We start from the raw sequence: 24994 nt of genomic DNA on the forward strand, positions 1-24994 counted from the left end.
TGAGAGGGGGAGGAGGAAGGATGGAGGAGGGAGGGAGGGAGGAAGAGTGGGAGGCGAAGCGAAGCGAAAGGGCGAAAAGTCAAGATAAGATTACGAGAGTTTTTCTGTAACTTCACCTCCGCGCTGTTTCCTCCACAACAACTTCACATCCGAGACGAAGCTAACGAAACCAGAAAAGTAATCAAGCTGGCAGCATCTCGTTTGTTCTCCGCAAAGTTTGGGGCGACGCAGGCGCTTCCACGCTGCCAATTTACAGCTCCTCCGCTGGCACGAGGAGGGCCGGCCTGCTCGGCGCCTTACTTCAGCAGACAAAAGTGCTAACAGCAGATGAATTAAAGGTTACCAACAATATATGATGAATGTCAGGCAAATACAAATTACCACAGGAAGAAGAATAATGAAGGTTTTTTTGCCGCCGAGCCAGAGGCCAGTCAATAATTAGAGGTGGCGCGGTCGCTGTCGCCAGCTTTCTGCAGCCTCTGCGGTTTGTCTCGGCTTTAATTGCTCAGGTTAAGATGGCCGCCCACGCCCGAAAAGTTAAAAAAAAAAAAAGTTCTGAAGTCGTTTAAAGACGAGCGGCGTCGAGAAGCTTCTCAGGAGACGCTCGGATTCAACAGGACGCCCTTCAACAATGTTTTAAACTTTCTTCATCTCGTCCATTTCGTGTTTACTCGAAGCGAAGCACGAGGGAGTTCGCTTTGATCCCCCACCGCCACCCGCCACACCAGCACCACTTCCAAAATTAAAAACAGTCCCAACCGTGTGCAGGGAAGAAAGAAAAAAGGAGGGAAGTGCCACGAGTGGTTGACAGTCGGTGCATACTGGTTGGTGTGTTTTTTTTGCAAGCAGGGAGACATAATCACACAAATAAGACATCAAAGATAGATTGAGAGTTAAAATATGCAGTTGAAAATTATTCAGATTGCTTTGGGATGGCAGGGAGAAAAATATTCCCTCAAAGTGTCCGACTGGATGAGATCAAAACTCTGTGATACCGTGAGACACGCGCACGCATAAGAGACACGTCCATGTGTGTGTGCGTGTGTGTGTGTGCGTTTGTTTGTTTCAGGGGCCTTGGCAGCTCCAGTGTTTCATGTCATGGTTGCCTTGACTGGAGGGGAATCCCTTTTATTTTTGATTTCTGGTCACTGGCACGCAGCTCGGCAGCATGTCGCCTCACAATGTGAACCCGTGTGCCCTGCAGGTTGGCAGAGAAATGCGGCGCACACACACACAGAAACACACACACACACACACACAGGCTGGCGGCCGCCTTCAAGTCGGAGCCAAACGCTGCACCTGCGTCATGTTTGCTGGCTCCGCTCAGGCCGACCACCTCTCCACCTGTACGGCGAAACACGCTCGCGAACACGCCAGGTGGGTGCGTCAGTTCTTGCGTCATGGAAATTTGTCTCCAGCGAAGGAAAGGAAGTCCAGAAAAACACGTTTGTGCTGAGAATCACATCGCTGCTCCTTTAGTGCTGCACCTGAACACTGACATCCAACTAATGCAAAATAAAAAATGAAAGTCAGGACTCTCCATGAGAGTACAGAAATGATCTACAGTCCAATAAACGCACATCATCGGTTCCTTTCAGTAGCTTCCCTGGAATACTGAGGCTGGCTCATACATGGATCCATTATTACAATATTAGCAGCAATGCAAAACGTAAAACAATCACACAGGTGTGTGGCAGCGTGAGGCAAAACCCTCAGCACCTGACTCTGCGCCGACATGATGAACGACCACATGATGCCAGCACGTCTCCAATCAAAGTCAATGAGACGTCATTTACATGTCAACAAACTCCGACGCTCTCGTTTTAGAGGGAAAATGCACTCTTCAAATCTCCCCCAGACAGTAAAAGTCACATTTTCGTGACATTTTCAGAGCTGAGGCATCGAAGTTTAAATCAGAATCTGAAACTATTTGCTGCAGGTTCACTTAAGGCAAACAGAACACCAGAAAACGATGATGACAGGATGCGATCAAACAAACGGTCGTACGCGTGACGCAGACAGTCTGGAGCGTATCTTTACCAAACCATCCTGCACTTGGCTGTCTGGAGGCGGCTGGTGGGAGGCTCTGAAACAACAACAAGCCGCGAAACGCTGAAGAAGCTGCGAGTTCAGGACGTTAAGGGACGGAAAGTTTCTCTTTGTCTGAAAGCTCTCAAATGTGCCACAGAAAGCTGGGATTCAAAGCCAGAGCCCATCTCTCCTAATTAACACTTTGAAAGATAAAAGCAGTTTATTAAATCAATCAGGATGATGGTTGTTTGTGAATCCCAGCAGATAAGGACATTTGCATATTAACTTTGCAGTTCTAACCTACATTTGAGGATCTTCTGAGATTGTGGCCAGCTTCAATGTAAATATTTTCCCCTCACTGCTACTGTACACGTTTTAAAGTTTCATCGCCGGGATTCTCTGGTGGATTTTGGACTCATTAAAAAATAAAGAGACGGATAAATAAGCAAACATATAACGTCAACAGACAAACAAATGAATAAACGAGCACGGATATCATGGCACTGGAGAGGCTTTTGCAAAAGTGTGCAGCGAAGACGGTGCAAAACAATCTGGATCTTAACTTGCTGTTAGATATTCCCAGTTTCTAGCTAGGCTTTAAATTAACATGAAAGCGACAAATCAGCTTTTAAAGAGTATTATACGTGCCCTCCGGTTAATCTGGCACGTACTAAAGAGCTGCTTCAACGTGTTCTGCCAAAACCGAACTTCCATGTGAATCATGCAGTTTCTTGATAATGATTTAAGAGCATTAAGGCAGCACTGAGGTCTGTGCAACATGTACAAGTTACTGCTATTGAAACAATGTGCGTTAAATCTGATTTTCCTGCTCTGATAACTCTTCAGCTCTCACATTCACAATCAGTCTCTGCTCATATTTGTAATTTCCTTGTCAGTTTCATCTCCAAACCCTGCACACTGCGGGAGACAACAACATCATCCTCGGAGCGAGCTGTCGACATGCCGCACATTGAAAGCTAGCCTGGTCGCTAAACCCAAACTTAGCAGCCGTTGCCTTTTCCTTTGGGCATTTTAATGCCCGTAAATTATGTTGCAAGGCCACCGTCGCTGCATCCCGGGCTTTGCGCCACTCAGGACAGTTGTGATTGGTTTAAAGAAATACAAACAAGGCAGAGGAAAGTTAATGGGTGGTGCAGGCAGACCGCCCTCTCACGGCTCTGTGGAGGAGGGCCTCTCTATGTGAGAATGCTGGGCACATGACAGTTATTGGGCCTAAAAACAGGATCACAGGCCAGTGAATGCTGGGAGACCCTGTTTGAGGGCATCTTGAGACACTAAAACTCACACAGAAACCATTTTGAGTTTTCAGCACACTCCCTGTATCATTGTTCCTTGTCAGTGGAGCAGAAACTCTCCTACCGCTTTGTTAAAATGAAGAATGAGCTTACAAAATTAGTACTTTTTTCCCCGTGTGCTCGGACTTGAACCTCCATTGTATCATGTCCTGATTAGTAAATCGGTCTCATCCTCACTCCTTGGCTTTTGAAGTTCTCCTTTAGGTGAGACGTCTGCCGAGGAAGAGTCGCCTCAAATCTCTTCATATCAAACCTCTCCTGCGTGCTCGGTGAGAACATCAGAGAAGAAATCAGCCTGCGGGTATCGACCGGCCTCTCATACGGACACGGAGGAAGAAAGAAACGCCAGATCAATACCAGTCTTTGCTAATCCCAGTACCGACACAACAGCGCCATTGTGTTTCAATGGGTGGGCCAAAGCCTCAAAAGAAATCACCCAGCACAAAGCGTCCTGTCGTCACCGCCGTCGACCGCCACGCCACTCGATACTCGACTCACTGACGTGACGAAAGGTCGTGTTTGGGCCGCAAAAGACAAATAAACGTGCACGAATCCTCGGCTATAATCAGTCCAAGCTGCATTCGCGCAGGCGGGAGGTGCGGATGTGAGAGCAGCTGCCGCCGTCTCATCTCCAGCGGAGAGAATAGGTGAGGAAGTACTCTGGGAGAGAGTAAAAGTTACTCTAACGACTCGGGAGCCTTTTAATTGCAAAGGCTTGGATATTAGTTCAAAACCGCTCACTTCATGCTTGGGAACACAGTGCCACGGTGCCTGCGCCCTCACCCAACACTTGTTTTATCTGCTTGCAGATTGAACTCACTTCACAGTAAAGAGAGGCCAATTAGGGTGCAAAAGGATTAAAAACACAGGGGGGAGAAAAAAGCTCTTCCATTTCTCCACTTCTGCGGCGGAGGACAGGCTATAGGATGAAAATACGAGGGGAGAAGAAAGCTCAGCACTTTCTGATGGTGAAATTAAAGAGAAAAATGAAGGTGTGAGGTTATTTCCTGCCTGAAAGGGGGGGAAAAAAAGTCCACCTTGTATTACTGCTGGATGCCATTAATCTCTGACGCTCACAGCTTTCAGTTATTCTGTGAAGAAGCAAAACTCTTTTCTCTTCACCTGTCTCCACAGTGACTTTGTGTCCAGATGATGCTGGATTGGACGAACACCCTCGTCTTTACAGAATGTCGCCGCTGAGTCTGCAAACGTGAGGAGGCCTGAACGACTGCTGAACTTCTGTCAGAAAACGGTTCCTGCTTCTTCACATCACGTCTGGGCAGCACCTGTGCACCTGAGCACCTGTTTAATGTGTAAACAACGCCTCTGCAGTGCTGTTGAAGCGTGAAGGACAACGCACACAGAAATCTTTACTCCTTGTGTATTTTCCTCCACGCCAACTGGCTGAGGGCTTCACATCCGCAGGCCCGACCGTTTATCCGCCTCTCTGAGTGGAAGCTCCGCTCTGACTTCCTCCAATAAAATGATTACCAATCTGGCTGGCTGTGGTTTACCTCAGATGCACCGTCCCCGGGAGATGTCCAGAGTTTGCGATTAACCAGGGAGCAGTGGGTGGGGGGAGGCGCAGAGGGGGAGGCGGGCTTCCCCCAGCGAGGAGAGTCTTTAACATAAGTGGAGATGAGTGCAACCGGATGGTGGAGGCGAGGGAGGGGAGGGAGGGTTTCCCCAGGAATGGTGGAGAGCGGCGGGAAATCGATGCGTTGTTTGTTTATTGGTCTGACCTCCGAACCTCTTCTTCTCTCCCCCTCCCACCACCGACCCTCCCCCTTTTTCCCTTCTTCTTCCTCCCTTCCCTTTCTGTTTTCTCTCCCCGTGTCCTACTTTCTCATGCGAGTTCACTCTCATTCCAACAAACAAGTGCATTTCCAATAATATCCAAGGGCCTTTGAAAATTTCAGATGAATAAATGTCCATTTCATTAAACCCTTTTCTGTTCCCGCTTTAAACAAAGCATTATGCAACCTTCCATTTCATGAAAGCTTTTCGTTTTGCAGCTCTAAATACTTATATTTCATACTAAACACTGATTCTGGCCACGTCTCGATTATGCAGCTTGTACATGAATCGGCCAAGTCAAACCGCTTGATTTCTGACTGAGATGATGATATTATCTTCTGTCCAAAACCCCAGAAAGGAAAACAGGGGAGCTGCTCGAGTTTCGTGGAAAAGTGGAGACACAACAGGCAAGATGAAATCACTTATTTTACATTCGAGCTAAAATATTTCTGGACACAAATTTGCAGACAGTTCAGCCGGGTGTGTAATATTGCAGACTGGTTGTGCTTTAGTGACATATTTACTTGCTGTTTGTTGATGTTCCTACATTTAAAAGGTTAAAATCAGCATCTGTCATCACACGCTCCCTCGATTACAATTATGGGAAACGATTAAAAGTGTTATTTCTGTACGTAAAGCCAAAGGACTGTTTGACTGACAGGTGAAAAACAAAGATAAGCGTAGCATCTCTTTGTGTCACCTTTTTTAACAAACATCATCCATTTGGAGGTCAAAGCTCTGTGTGCAGCTTCATCACGGCCCTGAATCCAAAGGAGGAAAGACTTCAAAATAAAAAAGAAAAAGGAGAGAAGACCTTCCCTTCACTTCTTTAAACAGGAGGGGAGGGCGGGAGAAAAACTTCCAAGATCCAGACATCCGGAACGAAAAAGGTCACCCGAATCTTACCACTCTTAGTGATGCTAATGGGGCCTAATTTGAAACGGAATTTTATTCACATCTTGAAATCCAACAATGAGATTTCATTCAGATGTAGCAGTCACTCTTTGCTTGCTTTAATGATAAGTAGGTCCAAAAGCAGTGAGAGGGAAAAAAAAGGAAAGGGGGAAGAGGAAAGAAAGATCCCCAAGGTGCTTTGACTCTGTTCTTTTATTAATGACTTGAGCCCTTTTGTGACCGCCGCAGAATCGTTTGATGAATCATTATCGTGGAGAAAATCATCACGACTGATCATATTAAGAGGGGAACGCGCTTGTTTTGCGAGGCCTCCTCTCTTGTCCATTGTGAATTATTGTCATTATCATTAGCTCAAAATGAATTCTGGCCTCTCAAAAGGGGAGCGCTGCTATGACTTAATGTATATTCATCCGTCGTCGGGCCACGGGCTTGTTTCGTCTGTCGCCGTGGCCGCTGCGAGCTGCTTTGAAACCACCTCCGTGCGATTACGCTGATAACTGCGCCTCGGCAAACATCAACCTTGTTTACACTAATGTCTGCAGACTGTTGCGGGTCGACTCGCGATCCATATCAATTGTGCACCGGTGAATAAATTCCGGTGACGAGACATCGATGCGGGCCCGTATCCGTACTATGGCTACACAAACAACACATTTCTGCGTGTCTGCCGCCGCTGAGGGCGCAACAGAGCCATGTCCACTCATAACTCCAACACGGAGAGTCATGTGACTGGCTGCGTGGTGAGTTCAGGGGCTCGCATTCCTCTCTGTTGCTTTTAATGTCACCCCAACGGTAATGTGTCTGGTCTCCTGGCATCGGGGGACATTCTGGGGGATGCGGAGCTGAGTCGAGAGCAGCATCTGCAGCATGCTGACTGAACGGGGGCCCTCCCTCCAGCGCTACCTGGGCCCCGGCTGGGCCAGCAGCCACGAGCTGAGGGAGGAGGGGGGCCGCCATCGCCGTGATATGATTTATCCTCAGGCCGGAGACTACAAATGAGTACAGACAGCTTTTTCATAGCCAAAAGACACATTTGCATCCATGTATGTGTTTGTGGAAGTGTGTGTGTGTGTGTGTGCGTGTGTGTGCGTGTGGGTGGGGCCGATCACAGGATAGAGCGTAGCTTCATGGACAGCTCTGAAAGGCTGACACGAGAGCACACACAAGCAGAAGTCGTTGCTTCTCTTTATGTTTGTGCATCGCGAGCTGCTGCACAGCCAAGCAAACGAGAGGATAAAACAATTCAGATCTTCATAAGGAGGCCCGCACGTGTTTAGAAACAAATAACAGGAAGTCTTGTGGTCATTAGGGGACGCATGTTTACAGATCTAATGTTACACCTCATAAGCGTTCACCTCTGAAGTGAGCAGCACATTACTGCTCTTCCATAAAAGCTTTCATAAGTGCAGCACAAATCTCCATCTCATCAAGTCATTCCTGCCCATAAACGAGTCCTGAAAACTTATTTTCTTTAAAAAGCCACAGAATTCGCCTGCGCACTCACAGTATTTCAACCTGTTTGGAGGAGAAATCAACTTGTTCCTGCACCCATTCATCGACAAAGTGAAGGCTTGCATGTGCAATGACTTTCTGTTTAACTAAATTCGGCTTTTGAAGCTATTTTTCTACAGCAGCGTTTGGTGACTGATGATTTGATGTTTCTTTCTTTCTTTCTTGTTTTTTCTTATCTTATTGTATATTTGGCAGAAAGACATTTTCTTCTATGCGTTTGTGTTTGTACAACGGCAATAAAACCTTTGCCTTATTTTCAAGTTTATCTCGACGATTTCCGTTTAAAGTTCATGAAGCTCAGCTCTTCAGATGCCGACGCTTTCAGGTAATCTTTTAAGGCGTTTGTTTGTTTGTTTTCTGCATGATATTCTAAACTACTAAAGTGAAGAATCTCATACTAATTCTGTTCCTTACTGTCAGTTTCTGGACCGTGTGTGCGACAGTCGGTGACCTGCGGTGAAGTCAGGCTGCAGACCTGAGAGCGCTGAACTTTCCACTTATTATTCTGCACCCGGGTCAGTTCTGGACAATATGTTAGCCATCTGCCGGCATCTGTGCTTTCTCCCACTAATAGACTGAACCTTCCAAACCCCTACCCCCACCTTCCCACCTCCCCTGCACACCGCAACACCCCACCACCACCTCCACCCTACGCACACACACATACACACACACACACACGCCGGACCACCACAGCCTGGAGCGAGCCGAGCCGGGGGTGAAACGCTAAGCAGGTCACATGTTGTCTTTCAGCCATATTTGGGTCAGGCCTTTGGCACTGGATGAGGGGAGGCTTAATGCACGGAGGCAATGGGTAATAATCCTCCCTCCAACACACACATGCACCGCACGTTGGCCACACACACACACACACACACACACACAGACAGACATGTAGCTGAATAAACAGACATACTGTACTCATATGACTTCCCTGGCTGCTAGTTTGCCTTAGAGGGCGTGAAATTCCTAATTTTTCTTCGATATGATCCCAACTCAGGGTTCATTTAAATTCTCAGGAGGACGATGAATACTTGAAATTCAAATTTCAACATACAGGATTGTGTGCTGGCACAAAACAGAAGCTAACAGCAGCTTTGGCGGAGCATATGCTCCATTGGAACATATGTCTGGAGCATATGTTTAACGCCAGGGGAAAGAAGGCTCCCACGTGTCGAGGATCACAGGTAGACGAGATCTTAAACACAGAGCAAAGAGACGGAAATCAGAGCGTGAAGAAACGGTCTGTGTTCATCTCGCTCGGGTGTTAAGAAGATTGAACTTTCCCGAGCTGCGAGGCCAAACACTTGCATCTAATATTTCAGGAAATGTATGCAAAACTGACTGCCAAATTTGCTCCTTCCATTAAGCTCAGGACACGGCACATATAGCTCGGTGGCCGTGAATGGCTGGGAATGTGTAAATTTAGCACAAAAAGGAAAAATAAACTTTCCTTTATCAGGAATTCATTAGGAGAAAACTCTGTTCTTTTTGATGCTGGGTGAAGTTCTCGGGGCAGAGGCCGAGCGCGCGGGTATGAAATGTGATCAAATTTCAAATACATTCACAGTCGTGGCAATTTGTACATTAGCATCAAACTTCTGGGGTCTGACAGTAAATGGGATGAGGTTCGACACGTTTCGCTGCTGCATTTCGGCCTTCCCGTCGGCGCCGCTTGGCGCCTAATGAGGAAAACAGCTTCTGATCGAAATTAGATGACATGGCGAGCGGGCGCACGGCACACGTGGGGCTGACAAAAGCAAACCCGGCACGAGAACGGCAAAGTCGCTTCAAGGGGAGGCGACAGCGTGACGGCGAGAAGCCTCAGAGGTCACAGCAGGTCAAGTTTAACCCTATCATACCGGTTTTCGTTTCCGTTCGATTCCACGCACGGCGGCCTCGTTTCTGCACATGAAAGCCACACGCTGGCTGTATGATGTCTTCAGCAGTGACACATTTGCACTTTTCTCCTTCCTCTTTGCAATCACACTAATTGCTTTCACATATGACTTTTTCCCGGCACACAGAGATTCGTATCTCAAAGTGCAGTCAGACAGGCGTCAGATTTGGCTTTTTGAAGCGCTCTGACTTCACTGTGGCGAGAGCTTCGACACAAACCGACGGGAGAGAGTTCAGAGGAGACGTCGCCTTCGAGAGACGTAGTCGAGGTGCGGCAGCTGAAGTCCTTTTACTAAAGCACAGTTTTGAGGTACTTTACTTGAATATTTCCATCTTCTGCTACTTTATATTACAGCGTCACCACAGGATGGAGGCAAATGTGGTTTGATGACTTCAGTTACTTTGCGGACCCAATGCTGTTAGAGAGTCAAGCATCCTGATGAGTTGATGAGAGGTTGCTGGGATGTGGGACAAACAAGAAAAACCTCCAATCCCTGAGTCTGAACTTTTAGATCTTTAGATCATTTTTAACTGATTGTCACTAAGCTGAAGTCACACTGAGTGCAGTTTGCATGACAACAGGATTTTTTCCCCTATAACGCCCCATGCAGTTCAGCTGAGCAAAATATTCAGTTTCATGTCTACAGGTAAGTGGGGAGAAACTGGCGCTCGTGAATAAGCTCGATGCCTCACAGCCTCCTCTCTGTGCTTACATATCCGCATGCAAATAAAGCAGAAAAAGAAGAAACGGCGAGCGGGCGAGGCGGCGCGTATCATCATCAAAAAAGAAAAAGAAAAGGACTGCGTCTCGGAGAGGTTCAAAACCTCAAACTTCTCCCCTCCTCCTTCCACCTTCACCTCCTCCACCCTTTTCATTCCCCTCTCCTTAGCACATTCAAATGTGCAGGTTTGTTTTGGGGATAAAGTCCTCCGCTTTGATCAGCGCTAATTAGACAGCCTCTGCTCTCGTTCGCTACCTATTAGGGTTGTGGAGGTTATCGCCGTCCTAATCTCTGGCCGGTAGCCAGGCGAGGGTGCTGCGATCCTTAAGGAGCCCCCTCAAAGCCGTCTAAGGTGAGGAGGAAGTGTGATGAAAGGGCCGTCTCCTTTCAGCGCAGATCAATACGCTCCTCTCCTTTGCCTATGGGGGATCAAGAGTTTGAAACGCAAAGGGGGTTTTTGCATAAAGATCCAAACAATGGTTCACAAGACATTTTTTTCCCCCTCACTCTCTTGCTTTATGCTTTATACTTTCTCTCTCGCACTTTTTGTCTGCCTTCCCCTTCAACTTTCCTCTCCTGGAAGCAGGAGGAGGAGGAGGAGGAGGGGGCCTATTTAATGAAGCTGGAAATTTTGATTTTAGCGGTTCAAGACGCCTGCAGGAGGCAAACAACCAAAGTTACAGTAATTTCTGTTGAGCCTTTGCTTGGTAGAGGATGTTGCTCTGGTTGCTCATATGCATGGATTCACTTACAAATTCTCAAATATTGTTTATAGTAAACAGATATCGCAGCTCCGCCAGACGAGCATCATACGTCGAGATAAACAAACTTATGGATTCTTGTGTAATGCTCCTTTAATACTCACCAGTATAGAGGGAAGTATTTAATCCCCTGCTATTTGCCTCATACTTCATGCCTAAAGGAAAACTCAACTACGCACCTCGAGTTTGTTTGGTCAGTTCAGCCTAAACAACTAATTAGGGATTAAAAGAACAGCATAATCCGCACATATACAGTGTAAGCATTTAGGTCTATTTATGAGCAACTAAAACATGCTGACATACTTTGTTTGAATAAAGCCTGATTGCCTGAAATGCACACTGGATCCGAACCCGACTCCTCTTAAATATGACTGACGGCCACACGACTTTTTCGGGACGGGATGAAAACAGCTGGATAACATCTGATCGTCAGACAACAGGCTGCCTGTGAGGAAGAGAGGAAGCAACACAAGAAAACGACTGCACGTGAACGCTGCCCGCCGTCGCCGTCACGGACGTCTATTTATGAACCGACCCTGAAGATCCGCTCGGCCCAACACGTTTCCTTTCCAGCTCATGACCACGCAGGGCGGCCTTTGGAGTCTGTAGGTTTTTATATGTGCTTAACATGAAAGAAACACTTTGGTGAAGTTTAGGCGCAACAACTATGCGGACGTCCTCCCGTGTTCCTCCACCTTCTCGCCTTGTGCACTTGCATTGGAGGGACATGATGCTAAAGGATATCCTCAGCGTCTGGATGAGAAGCTGAACATATCATGAGACATGAGGGCTCGAGCATCTGTCAGCTCATTGTACTGGCTTTCCCGGTCAGCAAATGATTTCACCTTCACTTCGTCTCCAGCAGCTCGGATAAATCTGGCGTTCGCTCCCTAACCAGCATCAGACAGCAGAGTTAAAGTCAAAAACGGAGCTCAAACAGACAGAATACTGGACTTAAATTCACCAGGTGGTGAAACACACACTTACTGCATGTTCACATTCACGTATGTGAAGGAGTTTGATTCTGCGCTTGAGTCGTGGGTGGCACTAACTGGCCTTATTTGTTATTGATATCTGATTAATCCAGCTCTAACTCATTAACACGGGACATGAAATGATCAGCGAAGTGTCTGAGACAAAGTAAAGATCAAATGTGGCTTCGGTGTGCTGTCATGTGAAAAGGGATTTAAATGGAAAAGAAGAACTCACCTGTTCTTCCTGCCTCCTCCCGTCAGGAGAAAACTCCTGTCGCTTCACTATTTTCACCATGATTATGTGACCCCCTTTGTGCAAGTAATTTCCCCTGGATTAGAAAAACAATCAATCCAATCAAGACTAAGAGAGGAAGAGGAGGAGGAGGCGGAGGGGGAGGAAGAAGGGAGTTTTTGAGTGGAAATCTCTCCAGAAGTTGTTGGGCGTTGCGGGAGAAGAGAAGAAGGAGCAATCTAAGAGGGCCGGCGTCTATTTCCCTCTCAAGTAATTCATTTATGTCTTCAAAACTCTTTCAGAGACCAGAGTTACTGTGCCTTTGTTGTGCTTTAAAAAGCTTAGCCGGTTCTCTATGAAGAGAAGCAGTGAGAACACTTTAGAAAGAGCTACAAAGGGAACGGACGGGCGGAAGGAAGAAAGCAAAAGTGAATGGCACCACTGATAAAGTTGAGCAAATTAAGTCATTGACCTGCGCTGGAGATTAATAGCAAACAAGGTGCCCCAGCTTCACAAGTAATGAATATTCTTCAAACGGCGTGCGGGGGGGGTGGGGGGTGGAGGGAGGGCGGCAGATAGGGCCAGCTTGATGCGGATGACATTGAAAGTTGCGGAGAACAGAAAAATTCTGTCATTTTTCATTTGTATGCAAATTCGCCTGTTACACAAATTAACCCCTGAACCCCGGTGTCAGTCCTCATCTCGGGCGGAAGCCGGGCCCCCCGCCGGGGCCCCACAGACGCCGTACGCGCTCAGGTCAGCGGCGGCTTTATACTGAGCTCCAGAGGGACAGTTGAGTAACAGCTCCGCCCCCTTTTGTTTACCACTCCTATTGGGCGGCGAGATGACCTCACAGCGAGAGAATCTGAGAGCTTTTCGGGGCTAACAGTCGTTTAATCCCAGCGCCGGCTGATGTGTTCGTCAACACCCCTGAAGGGGGCGCTCTAAAGCGAGGACGAGAGGGCAGATGTTTTGAGCCGCTGAGAGCTGAATGAGCGTTACGGGAAAATTTGATTAAAATGACCTCATGTGCCTCAGACAAGTCCGACTGACCCGCACAACAGGCCGGGTTCTGGTCTGTCCTCTTTAGGCTGGCATGAATAAAGCGTGCAGCGCCTACCTTGGCTGAATCTCTCCCCGATGCTTTCAGGTGGACCTCCGGGACGAGGAGCGAATCCTGCTTCGCCCTGCGGACTGCGCAGCATCTCCCGGCAAATGGAAACACGTCCCAGCTCGAGTCAGGCGGGATCACACTGAAAAAAACAAGTGAGAAAACATCAGCGAGCGCCAGGCCGAGTCCGTCTGACGATCAATACCAGGCTGCGTGTTGCTGCTGACAGCTTCCTGTGCAAAACCGGTTCAGAATCAGCACAAGTGACTGAGTGGTTTATAGACAACATCACCAGACTGATTCAAAACACCTGCCGAAGGAGCCGCAGGTGAGCTGTCACGTGACCTCAGGGGTGAAAAGTGACACCGTCCATGTCATCATTTGGCACCTTCAAAACGCACACACCCAAAAGAAATGACACTCAACAGAGGGCCTCCAGTTACAGGCTGAAGCTGATGGAAAACATCACAAACGCTCCGACCTCGTGATGTTTTTAAGGTAATTCTGGGGACACACGGCGCTCTTACATCTGTGTATTCATCACAGTGTTGGTGTCAGGAAGGCGGAGGCAGCCCTAAACAAATTTCACCATCTGTGGAGGAAGGTGGCAGCCGCGCAGTGATTGACCCCTTTAATTGATGCGGCTTTAATTACGATAACCGCCTGCCAGAGTTGCTGTTGTTTCGCTTTTCCTCTCCGTCTCCCTTTTCACTTGTTCGGTGCGTGCGTTTTCGACGGCGTTTCGTATCCTGGCATCGGCGAGTGCAGGTGTCCCACAGATGTTTGCCCGCCTCCCCTCGACGCTGTGCAATTTGCGAGGCGCTAATCAGCAGCCACCTTTCGCACCGCCGCAGTGACACGTGCTGACACGCCAAACTGAGCGGAAAGCTGATGTTACGCCGTCCTGCAAATGAAGGACTTTGGTGTCCAAAGCGACAAAGCGGAGCTCTCTGGACTCCACAACCGACTTCCAAAGGGAGCTTTCAGTGTTTTCGAGGAACATTTAATCCTGTGCTGTCCAGCTTCATGTTATTTTGATAAATGTTCCTCTGCTGGCTGATTTCTGCTTTACACCACGTGATTAGAGTTATTAAAGTCAACACTGAAACATGTTTGTACTTTGACATTCTGGCAAAAACGACTCAAACTTTTGCATAAACATCTAAATGAACGTTTGTCCACGTTTCTATTCAAAAGTACTGCATGACACATTTTTGTACGAGCTGTGACGCTTCATGTTTGCTTCGTTTCCCAAAGTGACTTCTGATCTTTTTGCAATAAAACTCCTTAAATTCTGTTTACATTGAAACTTTTGCAGGAGGACCCCCTCCCCCCTCCCCAAACACCACAGCACGGTGGCAAGAGCAGCGATGTGTTTAGACAAACAAACACACACACACACACACACTGAGTGAGCGGCCACCAGTGGCTCTGCACTAAGTTTCCCTTCAAAGGATCCCCTCAGGATAGACTGCGCGCGAACATAATCCAAGGCCCCTTTGAAGTGCACACTTGAAATGTCTTTTGGCTCGGCTGCCGCGAGTGGCATCTCAGCCCTTTGGGTTGTTGGAGAGCAGAAGCGCTCCTCGGCCGGGCTCGAGGTGGAGAGGCAGCACCTGGTGGTCCCTGCCGCCTCTCCTCGCCACATTTCACACATTTAAAGTACACTGGGTGCTCGTCTCCTCAGCCGCCTCGCCACAGCAGCCAAGAGGTATAAACGGAGCTCTGGTTTTCTGCCGGATAAAGCACGAGTACACTTTGGAGTGGATTTTAATAAATCCAGTGTGGCTTTGTCGCGCCGCACAGTTTCACTTGTACACACATTTCTCTGCGGGCGGAGCTGCTCTGAGGGCAGGAGGAGGCCTAATCTCACTGCTGGGGTTAAACCCAGGTGGGTGGAGTCACTTTTTTCTTTTTTTCTTCTTCTTTCTGCTTTAAAGGATGAGCAACATTAGATACAGCAGCAAAGGAACAAAGTCCACAACTTAGTGAGGAAGCAGCAGCAACATGGCGGATGTCGCAGGATGTGACGAATCTGCCGCCCGCAGTTTGCATCCAATGCAAACGTTCAGGCACAGATAGCCGAATACATTCACTCAAGTACTACTTAAGTGCAAATCTGAGGTATTTGTACTTGCATATTTGTAGTTGGTGCTACTTTAAACTCCTCCTCCTGCAGTTTAGTCCACCACATTGAGCTGTAGTCAGTCAGCAGGACTTTTCAGAGAAAATGTGATGAGAATATGACGCATTAAACTAAGCAGCTGGAATGGTCCAGATGACCATTACAGCTTATTTTTCTTTACAATCAAATTAAAGTTACCGTTATTTTCAGCTCATCGGCGCCGGAGACGTGATTGGATACCGAGAACCGCCGACCGGCCGACGGTCGGGTCGAGAGCTGCCGCCACATGAACGTGTGTCAGGTTTTCATTTGCGGTTTCCCTCAGCCGCGTCAGGGCTTCGTGTTAAGGTGCACATCTACACAGACGGCCGCCGACAGCACATAAAAGCCTGTTTGTGTCTTTACGCTGGAAACATAACATAGTTTAAATTCTCCTCACCAGTTTCTAGCTCCTGGTGTTTATTTCTGATCTCTCTTCATGTTGGTTGTCGTCTCTGTCAGAGGTCAGAGACACGAATTGATCTGCATTTGGAAAACTCTGACCCTCTGCTCTTGATCCTCGTAATTTTGCAGATTTTGGGCTTGAAGCAGGAGCCAAAAGCCTGAGACGTGACTCCACTGCAGAGCGATAAGACGTTCAGACGTGTGCCAGAGAGCAGCAAAGCGGCGAAAACTCAGACATGTGATGACTGCAAATGTCTGAACGCTGAACTTCTAAAGTCAGAAACTTTACTTTAAAACATCGGACGGCTCTTCTGTGTTGGCGTGCAGGAATGCTCTGTTGTGCTGCTTTCAGCCATTACCTGATGAATCACAGGATGGGAACTGATACTAAAAACCTGTGACTGATAAACGAGTACCAGGCCTTTCTTTTAGGAGAGAAAAGCCTCTTAAAAAGAAGAGCCGGGACGTGTTGTGTTGTGCTCGGCCCACTTGTTATTCATTCCCTTAAAAGAAAAAATGACAGAGTGGCCCTTTAAAGGGAAGACTTTGTCTTGTAAAGACTCCAAAGCGCCCACACAGCGCTGCCACACAGCAGCGCAGCCCAGCTTTACTGCTTCTCTTATTAAATTTATAAGAGAGACGCAGTTTGAGACGGAGAAGAGCAGCGACGTTGCGTTTGAGTTTATGGAGTCGTTAGCTGCTGAGGAGGATTCGAACCCGTTTGGACCTCAAACGGAGAGAGAGAGAGAGAGAGAGAGAGAGAGAGAGAGAGAGAGAGTTATTTTCATTGCTATCATTTCATACACAACAACGCACTGGATTCTGGATTCATTTCCCGGTCGTAGCGATCAGTCACGGTAAGAGCAGCAGGTTAGCAAAATGCAGGTTTTGAAGTGCGAATGCCCAGCAGCAAGATGACACAAGCGTTCTTAAGGTCTCACAGAGAACGTAACCACAGGCAGAGAGCACGTTTTTGGAAACATTTTGACTTTTTTGAAGGCACACACACATTTGCAGAAGCACTTTGTCGGATGCGATTGTAGATTTCAAGTCGTGGTAATGCGGACATCGAGTCTCCTGTGAGTTATTTTTGTCACATTTTCTCCTAAATGACAACATGTGCCACGTTGGTATGTGAGTAAGACTCTCTGAGTAGCCTGAGTATCCAGAGTACTGTGAGAAGTACTGCGACGTCGTACGCGTCAGCTGCGCTCACACTTAACTTGACTCTAAACAACTAAAATATTAAATTATCAGTTCATAAAACATCCGAATGTTTGGGAGGAACTGAAACGCACAGTACAGCAACAACGCCGTGTGAGTATCTGACTGTCTTTGTGTGTTTTTAGGTGGCGACTTTGTGTGTGTGTGATGCATTTGTATGTGCGCCAGCCAGCCAGTGTGTGTGTGTGTGTGTGTGTGTGTGTGTGTGTTCTCTCACCATCTTAAGACGCCTCTCAGTAAAGGCGAGTTTCCAGGAGGAAGCGAGTCGTGACCCCGAAGTCCATCGTGGCGGTGGAGGGATTGAACAGAACGCCGCGGGCTGCAGAGATGATGGAGGAAGTCACTTTCATGCTCGGCTCCGCTCTGCTCTCAGAAGACAGACAGAGGAGAGAAAGGAAGAAAGAAGAAGAGTGAAAAACACCACCAGGCAGGACGCAGGGCGAATGCTGAAGGAACGCACACAGAAAGATGGAAACAGCAGAGAGGAGGAAGGAAGACGAGGGAACAAAGAATTTAAAAAATGTTTCGTTTTCGCACAAATCTGTGGATATTTTTTACATGAAATCTGCTCAGCTTAAATGCAGCTTAGATTTTGTGATTCGAAAAATAAACAAATAAATGCAGCAGTGAAAACATCAATCAAACGGGCCCCGCAGGGCAAGAACGCAAGGGCCCCTAAGCGGACGAGGGGCCCCTAAGCCAGAATCAGTCCTCATCCTGATCTAATTCATTTAATTAGCCAATTACGAGTCTGATCCAATATTTACTTTCATCTTGTAAATTTACTTTTTCCTGCGCGACACATTTTCCTGCTGCAACGTGCAGCTTTATTGGATTGGTGAGATGGGCCGATGGCGGCTCGATGGGCCGATGGCGGCTCGATGGTGGCTCATGTTTCACGTGAGCCTACGTGGTGGGTTTTGCATTTGCTTTTCTTGTGTCACGACAAAATGCATGTTTGCATTCTATCCTACAGTTGGCATCAGATCAGGGACCCCGTGGGGATAATAAAGATTGGAAGCTGATACCGTTTGTGTCTCCATGCTGCTTTGGTGCAACTGCTCAATTTTCTATTTTCCTACTTCGTTTTCCCTTGAAAAGAACTTTGAACTGAAATGTTAAAAAATATCTACTGATTCACTGATGATTTGGTGGATCTGTCAACAGTTACAAAAACACAGAGACGGTCCAGGTTCCTACCAGACTCACATTCATGATCGTGGGCCGCGATATCCCTTTAAGATGGTCAAAAATTTCACAGCATTATTTTGTAAGAGTAGGTATTTCTTTTATTCCGAGCGGCGGATCTGAGGGTTTGGAACGGAGCTCATGACGACATGTTTTCTAAATCCTCGGCCCTCCCTCGACACAGTTTTGAGGAGAAGTCTGCACGGAGGGAAGACAGGAAGAGAGACAGTGTATGTGAGTGTGGTCGAGGCAGCCGGTGGGAGATTAGCAGAGTTTTCTGCGAATGATCCTCGCCGACTGGCCAATCTGTTCAGCCGGGGCCTCGAATTCACGCAGACGGCGCGAGTAGTGACACCAACTGCTGCGACAGAAAGGCAGAGCGAGCAGGAAGTTCCATGGCACGCCGCCCCGTCACGTGACCGGTCCACACTTGGTCCCCTTCCAGCCATCTGTTTTTTATCTTTCCCCCTCTTTCCTTCTCTGTCTTCACCCCCCGCTGCTTCCGCCGCTGCAGCTTCTGGTGGCCAACGGGTCACATGTGGCCTTCGAGTGCCGCTAAAAAAACGCTGGTCACTTTCCTGAATACTCTGGAGGGAGGAGTCATTACTGCACGTTTGTCTTCACACAAAAATGATGCTCCAAACTACTTATCAATTAAGCGCCACGTCGCCATGGCAACTCCACATCACTTACAGTGACGATGACGCTTGGCGCGCGATGATGAATCACTCCATCCTGCCGGTTCGCGATGGACCTGAGACTGTTTCGTTCTGGCCCGCACCCAAGACCGATGACGCATTTCACCAAACAGACCGAAGTGCTCGAGAAAAAGAGCCCCGACTCCGACTGTCTGGAGGCCTTCAGAGGATGCAAAGCAAACAGGAAGCACAACAACCTGCACGAAAGCAACCAGTTCCATTCAACCGCATGTTCAGGCAGAAGACAAACAAGCAGAAAAGCTCCCGAACGCTTCATCGGTCCTGAAGATGAACTTCAGAAAAAGTCCTTGGACAGGCAGGTGTTGCTTCCCGGGGCCACAATCACTTCTCGTCCACGTCCACCTTCCAAAGTCCTGCACAAGCAGCTGAGAAAAACAGCCAAAACAACAGTAAACCAGAAATCCTGCAGCTCGTCTTTGTTTCCTGCAGTCCGTGAGTTAAATATACTTCTGACTGATTCTAACTGAAGAAAAGAGCAAAGTTTGACCATTCCTCTCTGCAGTGCATGATATATTCAAAAGCAGACCGCAGGTAAAACTGCAATACACCATGTAGACAAAAATATTGGGACACTGGCTTTATAAGATAAGATAAGATGAACTTTATTGATCCCGCAGTGGGGAAATTCACTTGTTGTGGCAGCTCACAAGAACACAAGAAGAGTGCAAAAAGTGTGCATAAACAGTTACAAAAAAATATAGAGGTGAAATAAATTAACAATTTACAAGGTAAGTAAAAATAGTACACTATAAAGCTATATACAAGTCCTCATAAGGGAAGAAAGAGGACTAGACCATAGAATTATACAGCCTAACAGCAGCGGGAATGAAAGACCTGCGGTAGCGCTCCTTCCTTATTGTCTCATTCTAAACTTTGCAGCTCTAACAGCTTCCACTCTTCTGTGAAGGCTTTCCACAACATGTTGGAGTGTTTCTGTGGGAATTTGTGCCCATTCATGCAGTAGAGCATTTGTGAGGTCACACACTGATGTTGGACCAAAAGGCCTGGCTCACAATCTCCGTTCCAGTTCATCCCAAAGGTGTTGGATGGGGTTGAGGTCAGGGCTCTGTGTGGGCCAGTCAAGTTCTTCCACACCAAACTCATCCAACCATGTCTTTATGGAGCTTTGCTTTGTGCACTGGGGCACAGTCATGCTGGAATAGAAAAGGGCCTTCAACAAACTGTTGCCACTAAGTTGGAAGCATAGCATTGTCCAAAATGTCTTGGTGTGCTGAAGCATTAAGATTTCCCTTCACTGGAAGTCAGGGGTTGAGCCCAAACCCTGAGGAACAGCCCCTGTCTGAATACTTTTGTCTATATACTGTATCTGTCCTAAGAAACCTCTGAGAGTACAAGCACACTAACAGCCGCTACTCACCTCCCTCCTGTGAACCTTTAATCTCACGCGATTCTGATTGAACTTCCACACTCTGACACACACCGATTTGCAGCGTGTTAAATGAGGACAGCGTCAGCTACACAGAATCCATATGGAATATAAAAAAGTAAATGATTCAGCACGGATAAAACTGTAAGACAACAAACATAATTGCCTTTCGATGTCGGGCCTCTTTGAGCCGCTCTCATATCCCAGATCATTTGCCTGCATCGCTTTGGAACAGAACTTGTCTCAAACGGCTGCCTTTCTCTCCAATATTGTGCTAATGCATTTAATTTAATGTTCGCAGACGCCGTAATTGGTATAATATTGCTCTATAATACGTTGAAGGAAACCTTAGCATTAAGCACTAAATTGAAATTTTGAAGCGAACGGTGAAAACGACTGTGGGGGCAAAGAAACCCCATTAAATGTAATTTGTTCTGCATGGCTGTGGGGGTAATGGTTACCGAGACACTCCTTTATTAAGTCGAATAGGTAGCGAGGTAGCGTCGGATTTTCTCTCTCTCTCTCTCTCTGTCACACACACACAAACACACGCACGCGCGCACACACACACACACACACAGGCGTTACACAGTCGACACACAGTTAGAGGCGACACTCAGCAAGGTGTAAGCTGTTATTCCAGCCACAAAGGAAACGATGAGCGGCCTCTGGAGGATAGCTGAACACACACACACACACACACACACACACACACACTTTATTCTCCTCCCTTGATAACACTTGTATTATATCCAAGGTGAGGCCAAAACTGTGGAGGAGGATTTCAGAGAGAGGAAGTGCAAGGACTCAGGAAAAAGAGGATTGTAGCTGCAGAGGAAGAGGAAGATGAGGAGGAGGAGGAGGAGGAGGAAGAGGAGAACAGACGGAGCAAAAGGACGATGAGGAGGAAGGAGGGATAAGCTGGCGAGAGGGAGAAAAAGAGAAGGTGAATGAAGAGAGGAGGGAAACGGGGGGGATAAAGGAGAGCTGAAAGCCGGGAGGAGAAAGAACATAACACGAAGAAAAGAGAGGAGGAGCCGGACAAAGGGGAAGTAAAAGAGGCAGAATATGGGAAGAGGAGAAAGAGGAGGAGGAAAAGGCAGGTAGACACAAAGGAAGACGCTAATGAGGAGAGGAGGAAAAGAGAGGAAGGAGAAAATTGGAAAGAGGAGGAAGAAAAAGGATTAGAGAGAAGAGGAGGAAGAGGATAAGAGGAGGGGTGAAGGAGGGGCTGGAGGATGAGAGGAAGGGGGGAGAAAGAGGATGAAAGGAGGAGAAAGACGGGGTTAGAAGCAGAGGAAGATGAGGATGATGAAGTGAAAGAGAAAGAGAGGGGAGAAGAAGGGAGGAGGAGGAGGGTGGAAAGAAAGAGGAGGGAGCAAAGAGGAAAAGGTAAGACGAGGAGGACAAAAGAACACCATGAAAGGGGAAGAGCGGGCAGGAGAAAAAGAGGTGGAGGAGGAGGAGGAGGTGAAGTTGAGAAAGGAGGAAGAGGAGAGAGGCGAAAGGGGTGAAGAGGATCGAAAGGAAGGAAAGGGGAAAGAAGGAGACGGAGGGGGAGGAGTGACGGAGAAGGTGAAGAGGCAGGAGAGGAGGAAGACGAGGAGGTCCCAGCGGAGGACGGCAGATCAAACACAGACGCTAAGTCAAACTCCGCTGAGAGATCTTAAACCTCCTTTGTAAATTGGAATTTAAAAAGTTAATACAAAGACGCTCCTTCAGTAAGATGTCTTTAGCAGATAGAAAGATTTTTTTTTTGTCCTCCCCAGTGATGTTTAAAGCAATCTCTTCCCTCCGAGCGGGAAAATGAAAGCAGATTTGTTCTTCTTTGGTGGAGAAAATCGTCAGAAAAGGTTCAAGAAAACAAAAACAAGCAGATGTCTGAGGTTTGGGGTTTGACCAGGATTTCCATTTGATTTTAACTTTCCACTTTTATCTCACCGCATTTCAGAGGGAAATATTGAAGTGACTGCACACACAAATAACGAAAATTAACACGTCTTACTTCCAAGATGAAACATTAACTGCTTTAGAAAGGGATTGTGAATGTGCTCTTTATTCCGCATTTGATTAAATAGTTTCCCTGCACCAAACAAACATGCGAGTCTTATTTTGAAAGGCCGGGCTTTGAGAGGAAGGAGGTGGGGAGGCGAGCAGCAGCAGCAGCGCGAGCTGCAGAGTTTTTAGCTCGGTGGAGGAACAGATGGGAGAAACTCGCCAGGGGAGGATGAATTCCGGTCAAAAAGAAGGTGACAGCAGAGCGTGACCGCCAACATGTCCGCCACATACTTCTCCCTCTGTCTCTGTCCCCGCCTCTCCACCCATCCACTCCTCCATCTTCCTCTCCCTTTTAACATCTCCGTCAGGTGGTTCGGGTCACGAATCACAAACGCCGGCTGAGGGGAGCGATGGAGTGAGGGAGCCTCCCCACGCTGTAGAGAAGCGGGAGAAGGATAAACATATTTATAAATGCGTCTGTGAGGGATATTTGGCTCAGGGATGCTTCAGTGTTCTGCAAAGGCCTTTTATGCAAGTGTGCAGTTCACCAGTTGTGTGTTGTTGCTTTTTTTTCCTGCATGAAACTATTCAAGCTTTTTATTTCTTTTTCTATTTCTTTTTTTTGTTGGTTTCTGATGAAGTTGGCCGCTTTCCAGACTCCTGAAAGTGAGATCTGCAAGGCTTCTTTTGTTGTTTTGTTGTTGTTGTTGTTTCACGAGGCTTTTTGGCGGCTCCGGGCCAAACAAAAAAAAAACCCAAAACTCGGCGGTAACTCTGGGCGATTAGGAGCCGATGCAGACCCAGAACGTGACTTCTTCACCCGGCGAGTTTGTGGGAAGGCGGATCATTAAGAGATGAAGACGGAACAGGCGAACTTTGAAGCAGTCCAACATTTAAATGATGGCAGAAACAAAACTCTGCCCGATGAAAGGGAGAAGTTTAGCATCGGACTTTTCCAAGAACGATTCGGGTTTCGCTCAAAAGAGCTTTTTCATCATTTGAAATGAGTGACAGCGGCTCCCGATGACGAGCATTTTAAAAGGACATCAGGTAACAGAGTGACAGACTGGATCTTCTGTCTCCGAGAAGAATGAACCAATTGAACAAATTGTTTGCGTGTCGAGTGGGCGTCTGCAAAAAAAACAAAACAAAGCACGACGCGAGATGTGTTTGAAGGCTTTTCAAGTCCTGCAGACAGGTGTAGCCGTCACAACAAGCCTGCATCAATCAATCCAGGACATGTTTTTTTTTAATTTCCATAAAGGTTTGAAAAGATGATGAAAGCGTGAAGAAAAAGTGCATTTTAGCACGTTTGAAATCATAAAGCGCAGCCTCCTAAATGTTTTTTACTGGCGTGACACAAAGCCCAAATGCACTTTAATATTCACAGAAAGTTTCCCAAAGCGTCACGAGGTATAACATTTTAAAACAGGACAATGACGTTCCCTCCATAAACACAAGACAATTTACAGAATCCGACAACAGCTCGCTTCCCTTCAGTCCCTGCATGTCACACAGAATGACACATCAGGAGCAGGCAAAGTGAAAGCAGCCTCCCAGTAACGTTTCACATGTGAATACCCAGCATGCATTAGGTGGTTGTGGGTAGGTGAGCCTCGGGCGAAGTTACGGCTCTGCGCACAATCGTGTAGGAGGACGGTTTTTTACCAGGACCCAAGGGCCCACATAACCTCAGCTCAGGCTGTTAGTACAGGGAGGAAAATCATAAACCCTGTCCTGCAGGGACACACACACACACACACACACACACACACACAACACACACACTGAGCACCCATACTGTGGACAAACACGGGATGAGACCACACTTTTGCTCATGAAGACACATTTTTATGTGCATTAACACTCAGCAGGGTTAAATCAGTCCACACATTCGATTTCTATCTGGACATACTGCAGGTCTGACATACAGTACACAGACAGAAGTATTCAGACACGGACTGTTCCTCAGGGTTTGGGCTCGGCCCCTGACTTCCAGTGAAGGGAAATCTTAATGCTTCAGCACACCAAGACATTTTGGACAATGCTATGCTTCCAACTTTGTGGCAACAGTTTGTTGAAGGCCCTTTTCTATTCCAGCATGACTGTGCCCCAGTGCACAAAGCAAAGCTCCATAAAGACATGGTTGGATGAGTTTGGTGTGGAAGAACTTGACTGGCCCACACAGAGCCCTGACCTCAACCCCATCCAACACCTTTGGGATGAACTGGAACGGAGATTGTGAGCCAGGCCTTTTGGTCCAACATCAGTGTGTGACCTCACAAATGCTCTACTGCATGAATGGGCACAAATTCCCACAGAAACACTCCAACATGTTGTGGAAAGCCTTCACAGAAGAGTGGAAGCTGTTAGAGCTGCAAAGCTGTCTGTGTGTTTACAACGAGATGTCGTTAAAGCTGTCCCAATACTTTTGTCTATATAGTGTATTTAATCCTTGAATTCTATTGTATTAGTTGCAGCGTTACTGATTTGTGTATTTTATGCATACTTCTACTCAAGCAGAGAAAAACTTGACCCAAAAATCGCTTGAAAGAGAATAACACAAAAATAATTAACATTAATTATGAATTAGAGGACCTTACTTTGAGAAATACACCAACACGAAAGCAGCCTTCACC

General features: G+C 47.2%; 1 long non-coding RNA gene across 6 annotated transcripts in view; it reads right to left on the reverse strand.

Annotated features, from left to right (window-relative positions):
- Positions 1-24994, reverse strand: part of LOC124055324 — a 166900-nt gene that overhangs the window by 77628 nt on the left and 64278 nt on the right. For all 6 annotated transcript variants that reach the window (XR_006842614.1, XR_006842612.1, XR_006842613.1 and 3 more), the window contains exons 5-6: positions 17281-17509; positions 13280-13412 (exon numbers count right to left, since the gene is read on the reverse strand). This is a non-coding gene — a long non-coding RNA (uncharacterized LOC124055324). The remainder of the gene's footprint in view (positions 1-13279; positions 13413-17280; positions 17510-24994) is intronic.

Source organism: Scatophagus argus, chromosome 24, assembly GCF_020382885.2.
Source record: "Scatophagus argus isolate fScaArg1 chromosome 24, fScaArg1.pri, whole genome shotgun sequence".
NCBI lineage: Eukaryota > Metazoa > Chordata > Actinopteri > Scatophagidae > Scatophagus > Scatophagus argus.